Raw genomic sequence first — 17,073 nt, 5'->3', positions numbered from 1 at the left:
TATATTATTAGCCAGGATTTCAGAGAATCAAGGCATGAAGGTTTGAACCATAGTTCTTTTACCTTTTCTGACAGGGAGTCATGGACTACAACTGTCTTTTGTCTTATATGACAATAAGTATGGCCCGTAGGCACCGCATCACTAATGGATGACTTAACCCAATGATTTATAATTCATTAACTTGGGTCTTGGAATCCTTTGAAGGATTCTTATATAAGGATGACGCGTGTGATTTTAACGAATCACATCTGCCAAGAATGTTAACACGTTTACACAGGTTAACAGGAATCTGAATCTTTTAATCAGGTCTTGCCATCTTGGCCGGGTCTTATAATGACACCAGGCTAGGTTTCACCATTGGGATTCTTTATTTAGGCAGATTAATTTAAAAGGAATAGTTTCTAGTTTATTTCATATAATAATGTATTAAGATGACAAAAATGAAATTTATAAACTTAACATTCCATTAATCATAATAATGATTACACACTGCCCTAAACGGGACTTGCAATAGATAAATACCTACGCAGAGGTTTACAGAAAACAAGTCTACGCAGGGACCAAATACAAGGATAGATGTCTGCACAGTGACAAAAGGATAAGTCCACGCAGGGACTGAAAGGCAACTGTCCACACAGGGACTAAACATGAAAATGTCCACGCAGGGACTAAAACAAATAGATGTCCACACAGGGACTTGATTGAAATAAGAATTACAATAGAACATATAAAGACTAATGATCTCGTTTCTTCTTCCCTTTTAGCAGGTTTGCAAGGATTTTAAGGATCCACGATTGTTCTTACGTTCTTGCCCGAAGTCTCGTTCCACACGATTCAAACGGTGGAGGATTTCTTCCTGTTCTGGTGGGGAAAAACGTGGCTGCTGCGTTACTTGCTGAGCTGGAGTTCTAGTAGGAGCTGGATACCCATGAGCTACGTATCCTAATCCCGAAGGATCCCCATAAGGTCTGTCGGGATGGAGGGCGTTGTAATTGGCCGCTACCACGTATGGGTCGGCATCCGCATAATTATAGTTGTAGTGCGTGTGAGTCGGCTGCTCAAACGGGTTGTACGCGGTGGAACCGGCGTACGCTGGTATCGGGTTATCATACCCAAATGGTGGCGGAGGTGGTGCAACTGGTGCAAAATTCACCTCTGCAGGGTGGTTCGAAGGTTCACCCAATTGTGGTTCTTCAGGCACTGGCGGAAAGTGACTCGCACTCGAGTGGCGAGGGGTGCTAAAGTGGAATTCCCCTCCTCAGGTGGACATCCGCGCGCCTGATCTCCTACGCCTTGGCAGATCTGGAGGTGCTTGTTGAACTGGTGGCGGTGGAGGCGGTGGTGTAACTGCCACGAAACGCGAATCCTCGAAAGGATCCTGTTACTGCTGCTGCTCATGAGGTGAGAAGTGGTGAGAAGGTGTGAAGTACCAATCACACTGGTTAAACCTCGCCTGATAACTATCGAGTCCTTGATAGGGTGTTCCATGAAAGGATGACCCATCAGAGATCTCGATAGGATGGTTGGGAGTACCTCGTGCAGGTTCTATGGGGTCCGTGTCCTCGTCCATATCTACCGCATTATCCTCGGAGAAATGGTCTTCGGGTCCTAAAGGGTTATAACCTATTGGTTCTTGGACATAATCAGCCGGGTTGAATTGGCCTTGGAAGAAAGGAGTAGGATCCCCATAGGAACGGTGCGAAGCAGATCGCTGGAGAGGTATAAACGAAGGTTGAGGGTTACTAGGTTCGTTCTCCGAATTTGGTCCAAAAGAGTGATGGTATGAAGGTGTCGAACTGTGTGAGGTAGACCGTCTTGCTGGCTCAAAGAGGTTTCTTCTACGTCTCTGAGGTTCTTCGCTCCTCGTGCTGGAAGGAGCTCACATGTTTGAAGGTCCGGCCTCGTCATCATTATGAGTAGTGATCGGCCCTTTGCCTCTTCCTCCTCTTCTAATTGCTGGTGGCATATTTCCTGCTTAACAGACTTTTAAATCACAATAAACAATAAAAGACAAACTGGAATAACAAATTCGAATTTGTCCTATGTTCTTGTCTAGACTCAAGTATGTGCAATTGTGTCATTGAGATTAAACACATAAGGGTAGTGTTTAATTCACTCAACGTTGGCTCTGATACCAACCTGTCACACCCCGATTTCCACGTGTTTCACCAGTGGGCCCGGTGGGGGATTACCGTGACGTAGTTGGCAACAATATAGTCAAACCACAATATTTAAATGCACATCAGAAGCATAAAGATAAATTATATTTCAACCATTGATTGTAATATCCAAGTATTACGAATAGTCGAAACAAATCCACAGGGGATCAAAATAAAAATATAAATATTGTTCAACAGATATGGCATCCCAAGCTTGCGAGACTCTAACGATGCTTAAGGAGTGGCCAGCCTATTTTGTACAGAACCTGCATTTAATCTTTTGGGGAAAATACGTCAGTTTACACTGGTAAATACATTCAACCGACACTTTTGTAAAATGTTTAATAAAATTGATTTGAATGCACAAGGCACAAACTCTTTTATAACTTGGGATAATTTATCAATTAAATCTTTTAAAGAATTACATGTTCACTATGCGTTCGGTCGCCCGGGTCGTGCCGGGTTTAAGGTTAATAGACACGCCACAAAGCATAAAGCCGTGGCGGGAAAACCAATGGTTATACCTTTAATTAATATAGACACATTGCCGGGTGTACGCCTACACCCGCGTGTCGGGGTCGTGGCCATTTCGTAAAATGATGCCAAGGATATCCGGGACATGGTCATTAAGCTCCCAAAGGCGTAAAGCCAACAAAACCAATTTTTAAATGGGTCACATTGATAATACCCAGCTACTAATGAGTTGGGGTCAATTGCCCGACCAAGCGGTATTTTAAATACCGTAACCCAAGCCCGTATAACGGAAAATAAGTTAAAAGTATTTACCTGAGCAAGTAATAATCCTTAATAAACAAATGCAAGTATCTTTTACTGGTCTCCTATTCTGGAACGAAGGTTCATAACAACCTATTAGAATCCTAACGGGTCTTTAATTTAGCCTTAGCTTAGACCGGTCAGTTTCAAAGGATATATACGGTTTAATCACGTGAAAGGCGAAAACCGGGAATGGAATGTGGTTTGGACCCAACAAGTTTGAAGACTTGTTTTATATGGGTATAATAACCACACTCTGGATTTTGAAGTATAAACGATAAGGTTTGACCCGTTTCGGCTAGTTTATGTAAACTAGTTACATAAACCGAACCGCGCACGCAAAAGGCGTAACGAGGAACCGTAAGAGTCCTACACAGGTTTCCTAAGTTAATATGCTCTAAAGAGGTTTTGGTATCAGTAGGATACCTTCCATAATGCCCGAAATGAGTTAAATTTCAATATACGCCCCGTAGGGGTATTTTGGTCGTTTTAAATGATTATAAAAGAGGTTTCCGAGTTCTACAGGAAATCTGAGTTTTCCGAACAGATTATGAAGTCCAAAATACTTTATTTAGTATTCAAAATCAGTAGTAACTGGAATCGGGTCAAAATACCATGTAGAACTCAAGTTATGTCCAAAAAGGGCATATTCGGTATTTACCGAATCGATGCCATAACCACAGGTTATGAGCAGGTTAAAAGTAGTTAAAAATCTTTAAAAATCTCAAAATATTATTTTACATCAGTGTGTAAAAGGTTTGGTGTCCAAATTTGGGTTTAGATAGGCTTTACGCTAAATACGCCGTTTAATTACTAAAGTTTCCGTAATTGCGCTATTTAGCATAACTCTTATTCTAGACATCGGATTGACATGAATTTTTAGGGACATGCTTAGAAATCAGTAACTAAGGTCATTGCCCTTTCTCATGTCCAAAATTCTCATTTTAAAGTAAAAAGGGCGTTATGGTCAACTTTTAGGCGTTTAACGGAAATGTGTAAAAGACTCGGACAAACAACGAACCGGTCACAGAGGGTTATACCATCTTGTAACCTGGTCCTAAGAGAGTCCTAAGGCATATCTAAATCATACCATAACGGGTCAGAACTGAAGTCAATGCGAAAGTCAAAGCTTTGCGACTTTCGGTTCCGAACCGGGTCAAAACCGCAAATGGTCGGATCAAACAAGCTTAGACTAGTTAATATACTTATTATCATGTTGTATGAGTGTTAAAACAGGTTATACACCATCTACATTACTGATTATGCATAAAATCGCAAATTAGTATTCTGTTGACTTTTTCTAAGCAAGTTTGACTCGACATTCGGACTAGTTAGAGTGGGAATCAGAGGGTGCTCTTTTAGGGGTTTAAAGCCCACATGATTACCAACATATAACTACCTTTGATTCGGCTAATCACTGGACCATTTGTGATTAACCGTTAAGTCAACCGTTAGTTACGACGGGTTGACTTTTAAGCTATAACTAAGCAAAAACTCAACTAAGAAAGGTTAAGGGTGCTTACCAAAGTCCTATGCACGACTAGGGATGGCTTGGTTCTGCTTTGGAGCTCCAGAAATGATCAGAAGTGCAAGAGAAAGGTGTGAAGAACTTGTTGCACATGAAGGCCTTTATATAGTGTTCATAAGGCACTAGATTGTGGACAACCAAGTCTACCCATGCTCATTGATCATCAACAAGTGTCCCTAAGGGCCCTAAAGCATGTAGGGGGCGCCCATGCTGCTACATTAATGGAACTAAGTCGGTTTAGAGTGAAGAGGCAAGCATGGAGCAGAAGAAAAACGACCAGACAGGCCCTCGCGTGACGCGAAGGACCCCCCCCCCCCTTGGGCCTCGCGTCGCGCGACCCCCTTCTGCACCAGATCTTCAATTTTTGAATTTTTGCGATTTGATCCTTGGCTCTTCAAACTCTGATTGGCCATCGTTTTCTTGCATATTGAGCCCTCAAAATTGACGTTTAGGGGCTTCAAGATTTATACCCATTTCGTTAAGTCCCCGGTTAACTTTATTGTTACCTGAAAAGTCCTAACTTTCAACGTTGACGTTTTAATCCCTCGCATACGAATTTGATCACAACTTGCTCATACGATAACGAAACTTTATGAAATTTTTGTCGAGTATTCTAGTGAGCATAATTAACCGTTACAAAGCTCCGGGTTTGTTAAAAGGTCACTCAAAGGTATAACTTAAACATGTTGACACATTTGACCCCTGTAGTTTGTAATTCCTCATTTTCTTCCACATTTCGTTCCGTACGATCCATGATTCATTCGTTTGAAGGTACGAGCATCATTTGGGGTTAATGTCGATATAATTATCCCTTGTTGACATTTTTAACCCTCGAATTTGCATACTTTCAATGTTTGTCAACTTTAGTCCTTTATTTAGTATTTAACACCACGTGTAAACCTAAGACACGTGTCAACACATTATTGGACGCAAAATTTCGAGGTGTTACATTAAGGTATCTTAGGCACTTTGGGGTTGTTCCATCCAGTAAGGAACCACCCGATCCGGATAAGTTCCTTGAAAATAGACAAAATTCATAATCAGCCTTTCGACACGGGGCCGTGCCCAGCCAACACGCCCCCGTGTCCACCAAAAGATTCCTTTCTGACCTTATGTCAGAATACGGACAAACTGTGTCAGGATCCTGCCTGCACACGGGGCCGTGTCCAGCCGACACAGGGCCGCGTCTAGCATGCTATCGTTTTCTATAAATGCAGCCAAGAATCCTGCACATTTGGACCATCTAGGGACAAAGATTTGAAGGGATCTTCTCTCCTACCATCCTAGGTATGTTCTAAAAGAAGGTTCTAACAACCATCTTGTCCTTTCCTCTTTTATCCATTTCCTTCTTCTTCATCTTTCTCCAAAAACCTCCATTAAAGCTTGAGATTTCAAGCTTTGTGGCAAGGATTATTGAGTTTTGTTCAAAGAATCTTGTTAAAAATAAGTTGTGTAACATTGTTTTAAGTTACTATTGTTCAAAAAGGCTTCCCAAGTTAGACAAATAACTTAAAACTTCAAGATTCCTTGTTTCAAAATTCTGCAAAAAGGTGAACACGGGGCCGTGTCCAAGGTACTGTTTCATTAAAATAAGCTGTTTTCGGTTTATTTTCGTAGAATGTCAAGTGAAAACAGTGGAACATCGTCCATGCAATCAAGAAACAGTAGAAGTGGAAGGAAGCCTTCCATTGAAGCTACCCTTGTACACTACATCATGGCGCTACGGGAAGCTCTTGATGAAATGACTTCGGTAGAGGAGGTCATAATAGACCATATAAATTATCTTACGGTGGGGCTGGAAAATAGTTTTCAAGAGATTAACCTCTTGCACCAGAGGTTAAATATTCTTGTAACACCTCCCATGGAACCCGTCCTCCCTCAAGAGGATTGGAAACTAGCACTTGGAGTCAACAACCCTACCGGATGGGGTGACATTCTAGCGGAGCCTCCTCTTGAAAATCTACAAGAAGTCTCGGTGGAAGTTGCACCTCCTCAAACCGATGCCAACGAGCCCTCCTTCCTCCTCCCGAGGGAGATAGAGGAGTGGCTCGCCGACATATGAGGAGTCCATACCCGGAGGAAGGAGTTCTATGAAGCCGCATCCAACCGAGACTACTATCTTCTCAGAAATTTTGCTAATTAGAATAACTTGTAGGCTAGAACTCCTTGGTTTAAGCTTCTTGTGCTTACTTATCTAACTTACTAGCATTTTAGGACTATGTAATTCTCTCTATGACGTTTTTTAATGAAATAATGGTTTTAAGGTTTGGATGATGTTGTAATAAATACTCGTGATGGTAAAGGATAACAAGGGAAACGAGAAACAAAGCCCCATGCACGAAAACAGGGCCATCCGACAACAATTTCTTCATTACAGTAAGCTCAGCACGGGCCGTGTCCGCCCAACACGGCCCCGTGCTGCACACTCTGCAGAAAAGTGCCCAGTTCAGGTAACTGGACACGGGCCGTGTTCACTTAACACGCCCCCGTGTCCAGGCTTCTGTTTCTTTTCTTTAATTTTTGTCGCTGGCACCTGAACACGGGGCCGTGTCCAGGATGCCAGTAACATAAAATTTTGCTTTTAACACCATTTTACACATTCAATCAACCTAAAAACTTATTTTTGGGAAACATTGAGGACAATGTGTAATTTAAGTGTGGGGGGAATGCTAAAACCTTGAATCTTGCAAGTCCTAATGAAAAGCCTTACACAAAACTCTATTGGAACCGCTAATCACCCCAATTTTTTTTTCAAAAAAAAAAAAAGAAACTTTCATTTTTTTACTTGTCTAAGTTTAAGTTGGAAATCCAAGTTCTAACAAGGTTATATTTTTACAAGTTTACAACCGATAGCGTCGTGATAAAAAGAACCAACATAAGAAAATTATGAAAAGGCATGACAAACTTAGTTAAGATTTGATTACATATATTTGATCACATAAAAAAAACCTTTCCCACAAAGGTGAGTTTTGAGCCTTTATCGAGCATACAAATACATATCTTTACACTAAATGCTCATTTTTCGTTTCTTGTGTGAATAGCCGCTTGGTTCGTACGACTCTAGAACTTGCCACAACAATACATTCCCAGTCCTTACCAACTTAAACCCGAGTAAGTAAATGATGGAGGCATTGGACTAACCCTTTTTCTTTCTACACCATTATTTTTCATTTTTTTTACCACCTACCCAAAATCCCCCTAGTTAACCCCTTTGAGCCTAAACCTTTTCATTTCTTAACCCAAAACAATCACCGTTTTTACCCACCTAAACCTTTTTATTTTTAACCCTTTCTTTTAGTAACAACGTTCGGTTTTCTAATGACTCTTCCTAGTTAAAATATATATATATATATATATATATATATATATTGATGAAACCAAACAAACAAACAAGTTCATCAGAAATAACTTTGTTTGAAACAAGTGGTTCATCAAAATAAAATAAAAATGTGAAAAATAAAAAGTCTTTCAAAAACCGACGTTTGTTACGCTTTTCGCCCTTTTACTAATCACTAACCCAACCACCCACCTTTAGCCCAAGCCTAACCCTTCATCCAAAAAGTCCTCTTGATATTTACAAAGGTATATAGTTAAAAAGGAGGATGATTGATTGCTTAGCAAGCTTATGGTAGGAGTAAGTTCCATGCCGCTCTCGAGTGATTCACTAAAAATACACCTTCGGCCGAGTGTTGAGTGATTCCCCGTGAGGTATGTGAACTTGTATATAAATGGAATTTTAAAGAGGTATGTTATGCCCTAATAAATAATTTATCTTATGAAATGTTTTTAATAAATCATGACGAATAGGATTGTAAATAAATAAAAATAAAACCTAAATAATCTTGGAAATCCCGACACTCTATGACAAGCCCAAAAACCTTCTCTTCTACCCATTCCATTTGGGAGTGAATAAAGCCACATTATAAAGAGTTTTACTTGAGGACAAGCAAATATTCAAGTGTGGGGGTATTTGATGTGCACAAAATGCAACATATAAATTACATCAATTGTGGCTTAAAACTAACCCTTTTTTAGTACTAATGTTGGAAAAAAGTGTGCTTTTGTCTTCCTTTTGTATTTTCAGGATTAAATGAGCTCAAAATAACAAAAGATGCAAAAAGACAGCAAAATCTAACATAAATAGAAGAAAGGGAACAAAAGTGATATGCCGGACCCCCCGACAGCATCTTCCCAAGCAAAACAAAGAAGACAGAAGACTGAACACGCCCCGTGCTCAGTGAGCACGGGGCCGTACCCAAGTGCCAGCAGAAAAGACAAACTCATAGAAGCTTCTGTTGCCCACCACGGGGCCGTGCGCAGCGGACACGGGGGCGTGGTCAACTTCCTGCAGGCGCAATTATTGTAATTGCGAATTACAATTAATGAAGAGAGAGAGTCAATGGACATGGGGTCGTGCCCAGCGGACACGGGGCCGTACCCGAGCTTCTGTTCAGCCTATAAATAGGAGTGTTTGGAGCTCTTGCAACTCATCCCTTATCACACCACCTCTCTCACACTTCACCCACCACCCACCACCATCACAACACCATCATCCACCACCATCATCCATTGTCCATCATAGAGTGTGTGAGTCGTCTCAGGATCCAAGATTGATCCTAAGAGTTCTTGACAATCAAAGGCCATGTTTGCCTAAGTCTCTTACATCACTTGCTGAAGACAAGTGTTTAGTGTAATACTTTTTATTTTTAATCTTTTGCACTTTTTAATTGGTTTTGTATTAATGACTTTAATTACTAGTTTCTTATGTTGAAGGTGATTCTTCCTTATCGTTTGTCTGTGGTGTCTTGGCATTATTTTACTGTCTCTATAAAATAAAAGATTTTCACCATTCATATCTCCACGGTGTATATGGAGGTATGTTGGCTACCTGGTCGGGGGTTAAAGGAACGGTTTGGTAAGAGTCTTGCCATTGTTCAGTGTATAGATCCTGCAATGGACCTGGGTTAAATTTAGTAGGACCTCCTTCAAATACCCAAAGGTATTGGATGGCGTGGGTCCAAACTCTTTGATCCCCTCATAAGTTAAACTACTATTGAAACTTTAACCCAGCTACTTAGGACTGTATCCCTGCTGACTCAGACTACTTAGCTGAGGGTAACGTCGCCTTCAAAAGAGGGGCCTACCACATTATGCATTAATAACTTAATTAATTATCTTTCAATAATCCGACCCTTTAGGATTGTATCCTTGCTGACTCAAACTACTGGGTTGAGGGTAACGTCGCCTTCAAAAGAGGGGCCTACTACAATAACTAAGATGATCTCTTAAACAAGTGCAAAAGTGCGAAAATAATCAAAGGTAACACTACACACGAGTCGGATCCAAGTGATTCATCTTGTCTATCTGTTTTTATTTTTATTTTATTTTTCAGCATTTTAGTTAGTTTTATTTTCTTAGTTTAAAACCTTTTTCTAACATTTTGATTTGGTTAGACGTTGAGGATAAACATGTACTAAAAGCTCTTGTGTCCTTGGACGACCTCGGTATCTTACCAACACTATACTACGTCCACGATGGGTGCACTTGCCCATATGTGTGTTTAGTGTTAGTAAATATCGTGTTTTATAAATTTAAAACTTGGCTAAAAAGTGTAAAAAGGGCTTAAGATATATACCAAAAATACAACACACTTTACGCACATCAATGCCAAATCTTTCTAGCTCAATTTTCAAATGACAGAAACGTTCTATCATTTGTCGGGCATTCTCTCCTTTCATGTGCCGAACAGGTCAAATTCTTTCTTTAGCAAAGATATCTTGTTTTTCTTGATTTCCTTTCCACCTTCAGCTTTCACTTTCAGCGCCTCCCACATGGATTTTGACGTTACATCATCTTGCAGCAAACAAAGAATATCTTCCCTAACCGATTGTTGTAACAGTGTGATCATTCTTTGTTCGTTAGAGAACTCTATTTTATCAGCATCTTTGTATGATTTAAGTGTAACTATTTCATTTTTCTCATTAGTTGGTTTAACATATCCAAAGTGTAACATAGACCAACACTCATAAGCATATGCTTTCACCCAAATCTCAAACCTATCTTTCCACCAGTTATAATCTTCTATGTTCATTAGTTTAGGTGGTTTTTGATGATTTTCGTACACATTATCATATTTCAAACTTTTCGAAATAGCATTCGATTTGTTCTTTGATGTGGGTGTCATTTTGGATGTGAAAGCGTTGTAAAACTCATTGTAAAACTCCTCTTCTATGATCTTGAAATGCTTGGGAATTACCTCCAAACAATCAAACAAACACTTAAATTAACTTTGAATAACAAACAACTTGGAGTTATTGGTTCGCGCGTATTCTGTACGAACTGGCAAATTCTAGATCTGTGAGTATTCTGTGAAGTTGATTCGTGCGGATCAATATTTAACTTGATCCATGTGGATGTATATTGATAAAAGTTAGTTTTGTTTGAACTTTCTAACAACCTGATCCGTGCGAATCAACAATGTAGATCCGTGATTAACCAACAGCGTGAAACCTTGTTAAATTTTTCATGACTTTTTCAAAAAAATTCAATGTTTTAGCTCGAATTTGGATCTGAAACTTTGAAGGATTGTTTAAACACTGATTTCGCATAATATGTTCAAAAATCAGCCATTTTTAACCATGGAGGGAATGTGAATCTGAGTTTTAAACTTTAAAAAGAATGAGTAGAAGAAGAATGAGTAGAATGTGATGAAATCAGCTCTGATTTTGATGAATTCATCTTGTTTCTTGAATTGGCATTAGTGGTTGTTGCCTTAATGATATGGAGGCATTACCAGTATAGTGTGAAATGTATAATTTTCACTGACCATAAAAGTCTCAAATACTTCTTTGATCAAAAGGAGTTGAATATGAGACAAAGACCTTGGTAGAGACGGTGAAATAATAGTGGGCCAGCTCAAAGATTTGAAAGATAATAGTAATGAATTGAAAACCCATTTTAATCGAATCTGGGTTCCAAACACATGTAATGTTAAAACTCTTTTTCTAGATGAAGCCCACAAATCCCGTTATTCTATTCGTCCGGAAACTACCAAAATGTCCCAATAGTTAAAACAAAATTTTTGGTGGCCGGAATAAAGTAAGACATCATTAAGTAAGCAGAACACCATAAGTCTTACGGTAAACTTTAGCCGTTAGACATTCCAGTGTGGAAATGGGAGCACATCATTATGGATCTATTAACTAAACTACTAAGAACAATATGTGGATTTAATTCCATATGGGTAGTAGTTGATAGATGAATCAAGAGTGCTCATTTTATTCCGATTCGTAAGACCTACACGTCTGAAAGGATGTCGGAAACACATAGGAATAGAATAGTATTTTAACATGGAGTACCAGTGTCCATCTTGTTAGACAGAGATACTCGGTTTGTTTCAAACTTTTGGGCGTGATTTTCAAGAACAGACGGGCCCTAAGTTGTTTATTAGTACCGCTTATTATCCATAGATACACGGGCAAATCGAAAGAACTATTCAAACGCTCGAAGACATACTACGAGCATTTCTTATTGATTCTGACGGTGGTTGGGCGATCTATCTACCACTAGTTGAATTTTTAGATAACAACAGTTATCATTCCAGCATCGGAATGGTTCCGTATAAAATGTTTTACGGTAGAAAATGTCGAGCCCCAGTGTGTTGGGGTGAAGTGGGCCCTCATGAACTAACCCATAAAGATGTAATCAGGATCACTAATGAAAAGATTGAAGTGATCCGGGCTCATTTAAAAGCTGCTCAAGATCGACAAAAGTCTTAAACGGATAAAAGATGAAGACCAATCGAGTTTCATGTTGGTGATATAGTTACATTCAAAGAAATCCCCATGGAAAGGGGTTATCCGAATGGGAGAAATTAAGTCTAAAATTATTGGGCCAATCAAATTGTGGAACGTTTTGGTAAGGTAACTTACCCACTCGAACTGCTAGAAGAATTTAACAGTATACACAGCCCTTTCCATGATTCACTTTTGTGAAAGTGCTTAGCTAAGAAAACAGCTTATATAAACTAAGACGACATTGAAGTAGACAATAAACTGAACTATGTCATAAAGCCTATCGCAATTCTTGATCGAAAGGTTAAACACTTAAGGGATAAAGAGATCGATCAAGTAAAAGTCAAATGGGAACCTCGGAAGGGATCAGACACCACTTAGGAGTCCGAAGAAGAAATGAAATGCTTATACCTTTCCTTATTCGATATGTATTACGATTTCGAGGACGAAATCCTCTTTAAGGGGGATAGACTTGTAACACCTCTAAAATATTAAATTATATTTGTGTGTATACATGTGTAATTACTAATATTGATAATAAAATAGAGAAATTTAAAACTAGGAATAATTAACCTAGTTAAACCTTTTCATTTTTAAAAGATGGGAAATTAGAGATTTAACTACTATACATGCCTTGGAAACTAGAGGGACTAAACTAGACATTCTTGAAAGATGCTTTATTAAAACAAGATAAGATTTAAAACACACACTTTGTGTGTTTTTCCTTCTGGTCAAACAAAACAGAGCAACCAAGAGCTCTTGTTCTTCAAAACCCTAATACCAAATTCCTTCAACAATTCAGAGGAAAATCAAGTTAGGAATCGAATTCAAGTGAAATTCGTGATCACTATAGTTAAAGGATCACAAGGTATGTTTAAATTTTGATCTTGGTGATGTTTTGATTCTTCTTGAATTCTCATAAATGAAATTGTTAGAGAATTGATAGATGTTATGACTAGAATAGGATGATTATATGTCTAGGAACAACTCCTAGATAAGAAATTGATGAATTCATGTCATAACTTAGTGATTTCAATGTTTATCATATGTGGGTTGTGTGGGTTTTGTGAATAATATGAAGAACACTTGAATCATAGTGTTGATTTAGTGTTACTTGATAGATATGATATAAGTTTAATTGTTAAATTGGTATTCTTGACATATGAATTGAAATATTATGATTTAACATGGTTAAAATTATTAATCATGAACTTGATATGTTAGGAGACTAATTATGCATGTAAGATGTTTGATAAAATGCTTACATGAACTTGAAATAAGTGAGAATTAGGAAGAAATCACTTATTTAACTAAGTTAGAAGCATTGAGTGTTGAAATCTTGGAATATGAATTCTAAGCAATATGTTCGAATGGAATTCTATAGGCAAATTGGGTGGATCGTCAAGTAGTCAAGGCGGAACGGATAGTCGTTTGAAAGGAAAGCTTTGAAAGGTACGTGGCTATACGCTTCGTAATATTTCGCTAGTATTCTATGTTTAGTTAATTGAATGATAATTGAATCGTTATGAAATTTGGTTATTTCTATTACGGAGGATTTCCATAAGTATTAGCCGGATGGATTAATTAGTGAATAGCGATAGAAAAAAAGTAAAAGTGGTGGATTTCACTATAATGTTGAAACGGGTCAAAGTAATCCGAATTATACATGTTTGGTTGTGTGAAAGCGATAGAATTCGCCAATAAAACCAGACGGGTCAAAATAACCAAAGTAATGAACTTTGGTGAAATAAGGCGATGGATGTCTCTAGGAAAGTTAAACGGGTCAAATTGTTGTCTCGATGCGAACCGGGAAGGTCGCACAATAATAAGACTTCGAATAATGCCCAGATTCTTAAATAATACGCATTAGGTTTGTTAGCCTAGAAACAGTTAATGATGAATATGAGTCATAAACTCAGGATTGAGCATGACTAAAAGATGGCGAATCCATATTAAAGGATTTGTGTTAAATCCATTTTAAGTAATTAAGGTTGAAATGGGTTGATTAAGCATACAGATATACATAAGGGCGCATAAGTTGTATGTATAACATGATGTTATTTTAATATGATTATAGGATTGAGTCTCATGGAAGTTTTGAGGTCATAAATAAATTTTATGGTCCATAATTTGAAACGGGTCAAATAACTATGAAAATCCATTTAAGCCGAGGATTTAAATTAACAAAAGTTGTTCACGTGAATATTGGATTTTTATTCCATGTTATAGATGATCTAATTTCGATCACGTAGAAAGAAACGTGACCCAAATCGGACCAAAAATGAACAACTTATGGACGATTTTGCGAACTAGATCATAGCTGGAAAATGCAGGTTTTTAACCTGAATTCACTGAAAAAACGTCACTGTCGCGCCACGCGACAGCAACATAAACTCCGTCGCGACACGCGATAGGGCTCGCTGCCCGCGAAAGCCAAGCCCTTCTCTGTCGCGGCCCGCGACAGCCTATCAGAGCTGGAAAAATTTGTTTTTCATGCGTTTTGACATCTAGGACTTGTTTAATCATCTTGAAAACTTATATAACTAATGTTTTGGATGATTTTGGTCATAGGTAAAATGTAGGAACTTGCGGATGAAGATCAAGCTATGTTACAGGACCGAACACTCGTGCCAAGAAGCTTCCGCAAATGAAAACAATTACTTTTGTTACAAACACCTTGGTGTTGTGTTATAACACTTTAGTAAATATGTTTTGAAAGTTAAATATGTTGTGTTTTTAACAATATGTTTTGCAACTTTAGTGAACGTCTTTTGAAGGTTTGAACTTTATATAAAGGTCATTTACTCAATGTTTTTATTTTAAATGAAAGTTAATTGCATGATAAAATGTATGAATTACGATAGGACATGTGAGGGTCTTACATTGTGAGAATGGAAGTGTTTATCTTATGAGCTCCACCAATTTTTAATGCCAAACAATTGTTCAATGTCTCCATGAGGACTTACCAGAAGGCAGACAATTCCTTTCTTTTAAAATCTCCAATCTTGTTGATGTTTTCTTTATAACCCAATTTTTTGAATGTTGACAACAATTCTCCTTTCTCCGGTGCATCAATGTATTGACTTTTGATTGACAATTCTAACAAATCTCTGATCATTTTAAGATTTATGGTTACAGATATATTTCCCCATAGATGAGCATTCATCTTCTCCTTGTTTTTTTCAGCTGCGTTTTCAAGAGTATGAACAAATAGTTGTAGGATAATTACCAGTACTTCTGCAGCCTTTGTCATGGCTTGTTTTAGGAGGCAATTCATCAAGTATTCTACCAAAATTTGGCATCTTTGGTCATATAGTTAATGCTGAGTATTCATCTGGAGGTTATTGTCCATTAAGGCTAGGATTCTGTTTTCGCTGACAAGTGGTACTTCATGTTCCACGATAGGAATGTTGAGGTTGACAAAGGTTGAAGCAGACATGGCGATTTGGTGAAGAATTTTTCTTTCAAAAACAAAATGTTAGGGCTTGTATGTGAGTTTCGGCTTTCTAGGTGAATGAATGTTCTCTTGGTTTGAAGAAAGGTATTTATACGGTACAGGATCGTGGGTGGTTAGTATTTAAGTTGTTTTATGATAGGTTAATTGATAATTAACTTATCTCAAACCATTTTAAACATCTAACATATGCTTTAGATATTTTCAAAGAATTAATAAAAAGTCTAAAAATTTATTGGTGAATACTAACAGCCAAGTTGTACCTTTTTCTCTTGGTGGGTCCCGTTTTTAAAAGATGGTCCACTAACATTCATTTAAACTCTGAGAATCCTAAGAAAGTCTGCTTTTCTTCCCCCTTTTTGAAAGATAAAATTCTTTTTGCATATGTGTATCTGGAGTGTACTTGAATTTTTTTTTTCCGATGAGGGTGTTTGATCAGAAAAGAAATTTCTGGTCTTTGTATGTGATCAATATTACCAGATAATATCCTTTCTGTCAGCAATTCGAATTTCTAGTTGTTTCTTTTGTAATGTTGTTTGGTCATGTTTTTGTTATCATAAAATCATCAAAAGTGACAACAGATCATCAGATAGATCAACTGATTTCAACTTACATAGTGTTCTCCTAGAATGCATGGTGGTTGACTCAAAATTTATGTATTTTTTATATGAGAGGGAATGAGATGTGGCCAGAGTTTTTAACTTACATAGTGTTCTCCTTAAATGCATGTTTTTGTCAGATTTTGAGATGAATTCTGGTGTCTTTATCAAATTCTTATAATTACTGATAATTTTTGTTATCACATTTGTTTTTGTAAACATCAGCAATCTAACATCAGAATGCAAAAACAAGAAGTTAGAAGATGATCTTCCATTGAATACAAGGATGTGTTAGATAACTAGGATTTGTTTTAATATCTATGCTAAATAATTAATAATACTTTTGTTAAACAATATTTTGTTTTATTGGTGTGACTTTCTGATCTTCTTGATGATGATGCTTTCTTTGTTTCGTCCATTTTTCATGTATCTTCTTTCGTTGTGACCTTTTGACTTTGCCATCACCAAATCTGATAAGAAGGATCAGATTTCGTCATTTTTCTTCAACACTTACAAAAAGTTTCCTAACAAAAGATGTCTTGGAGAAAATTGTTGATGAAAAGCAAAGTGGCTTCATCCTAGGACGCCAAATTAGTGATAACATCTTGTTGAACCAAGAGCTAATGAGAAACTATCACCGTGGCTTAAGTTAGGCTGGTGTACGTTTAAAATTGACTTGAGAAGGTTTATGATACGTTCGAGTGAGAGTTCCTCAGAAATAGCCTAATCCACTTTGGTTTCCCTCATACCATGGTGAAATGGATTA

At 37.9% G+C, this 17,073-nt stretch overlaps 1 long non-coding RNA gene across 1 annotated transcript; it reads left to right on the top strand.

Annotated features, from left to right (window-relative positions):
* The first annotated feature begins 12,998 nt into the window (after positions 1-12,998).
* Positions 12,999-15,025, top strand: LOC110863932. Its single transcript, XR_002549475.1, has 3 exons — positions 12,999-13,122; positions 13,639-13,706; positions 14,826-15,025. It is a non-coding gene; the product is annotated as an uncharacterized LOC110863932 (long non-coding RNA).
* The last annotated feature ends 2,048 nt before the right edge of the window (positions 15,026-17,073 follow it).

Source organism: Helianthus annuus, chromosome 6, assembly GCF_002127325.2.
Source record: "Helianthus annuus cultivar XRQ/B chromosome 6, HanXRQr2.0-SUNRISE, whole genome shotgun sequence".
Lineage (NCBI taxonomy): Eukaryota > Viridiplantae > Streptophyta > Magnoliopsida > Asterales > Asteraceae > Helianthus > Helianthus annuus.
This window is presented reverse-complemented; position numbering and strand designations above follow the sequence as displayed.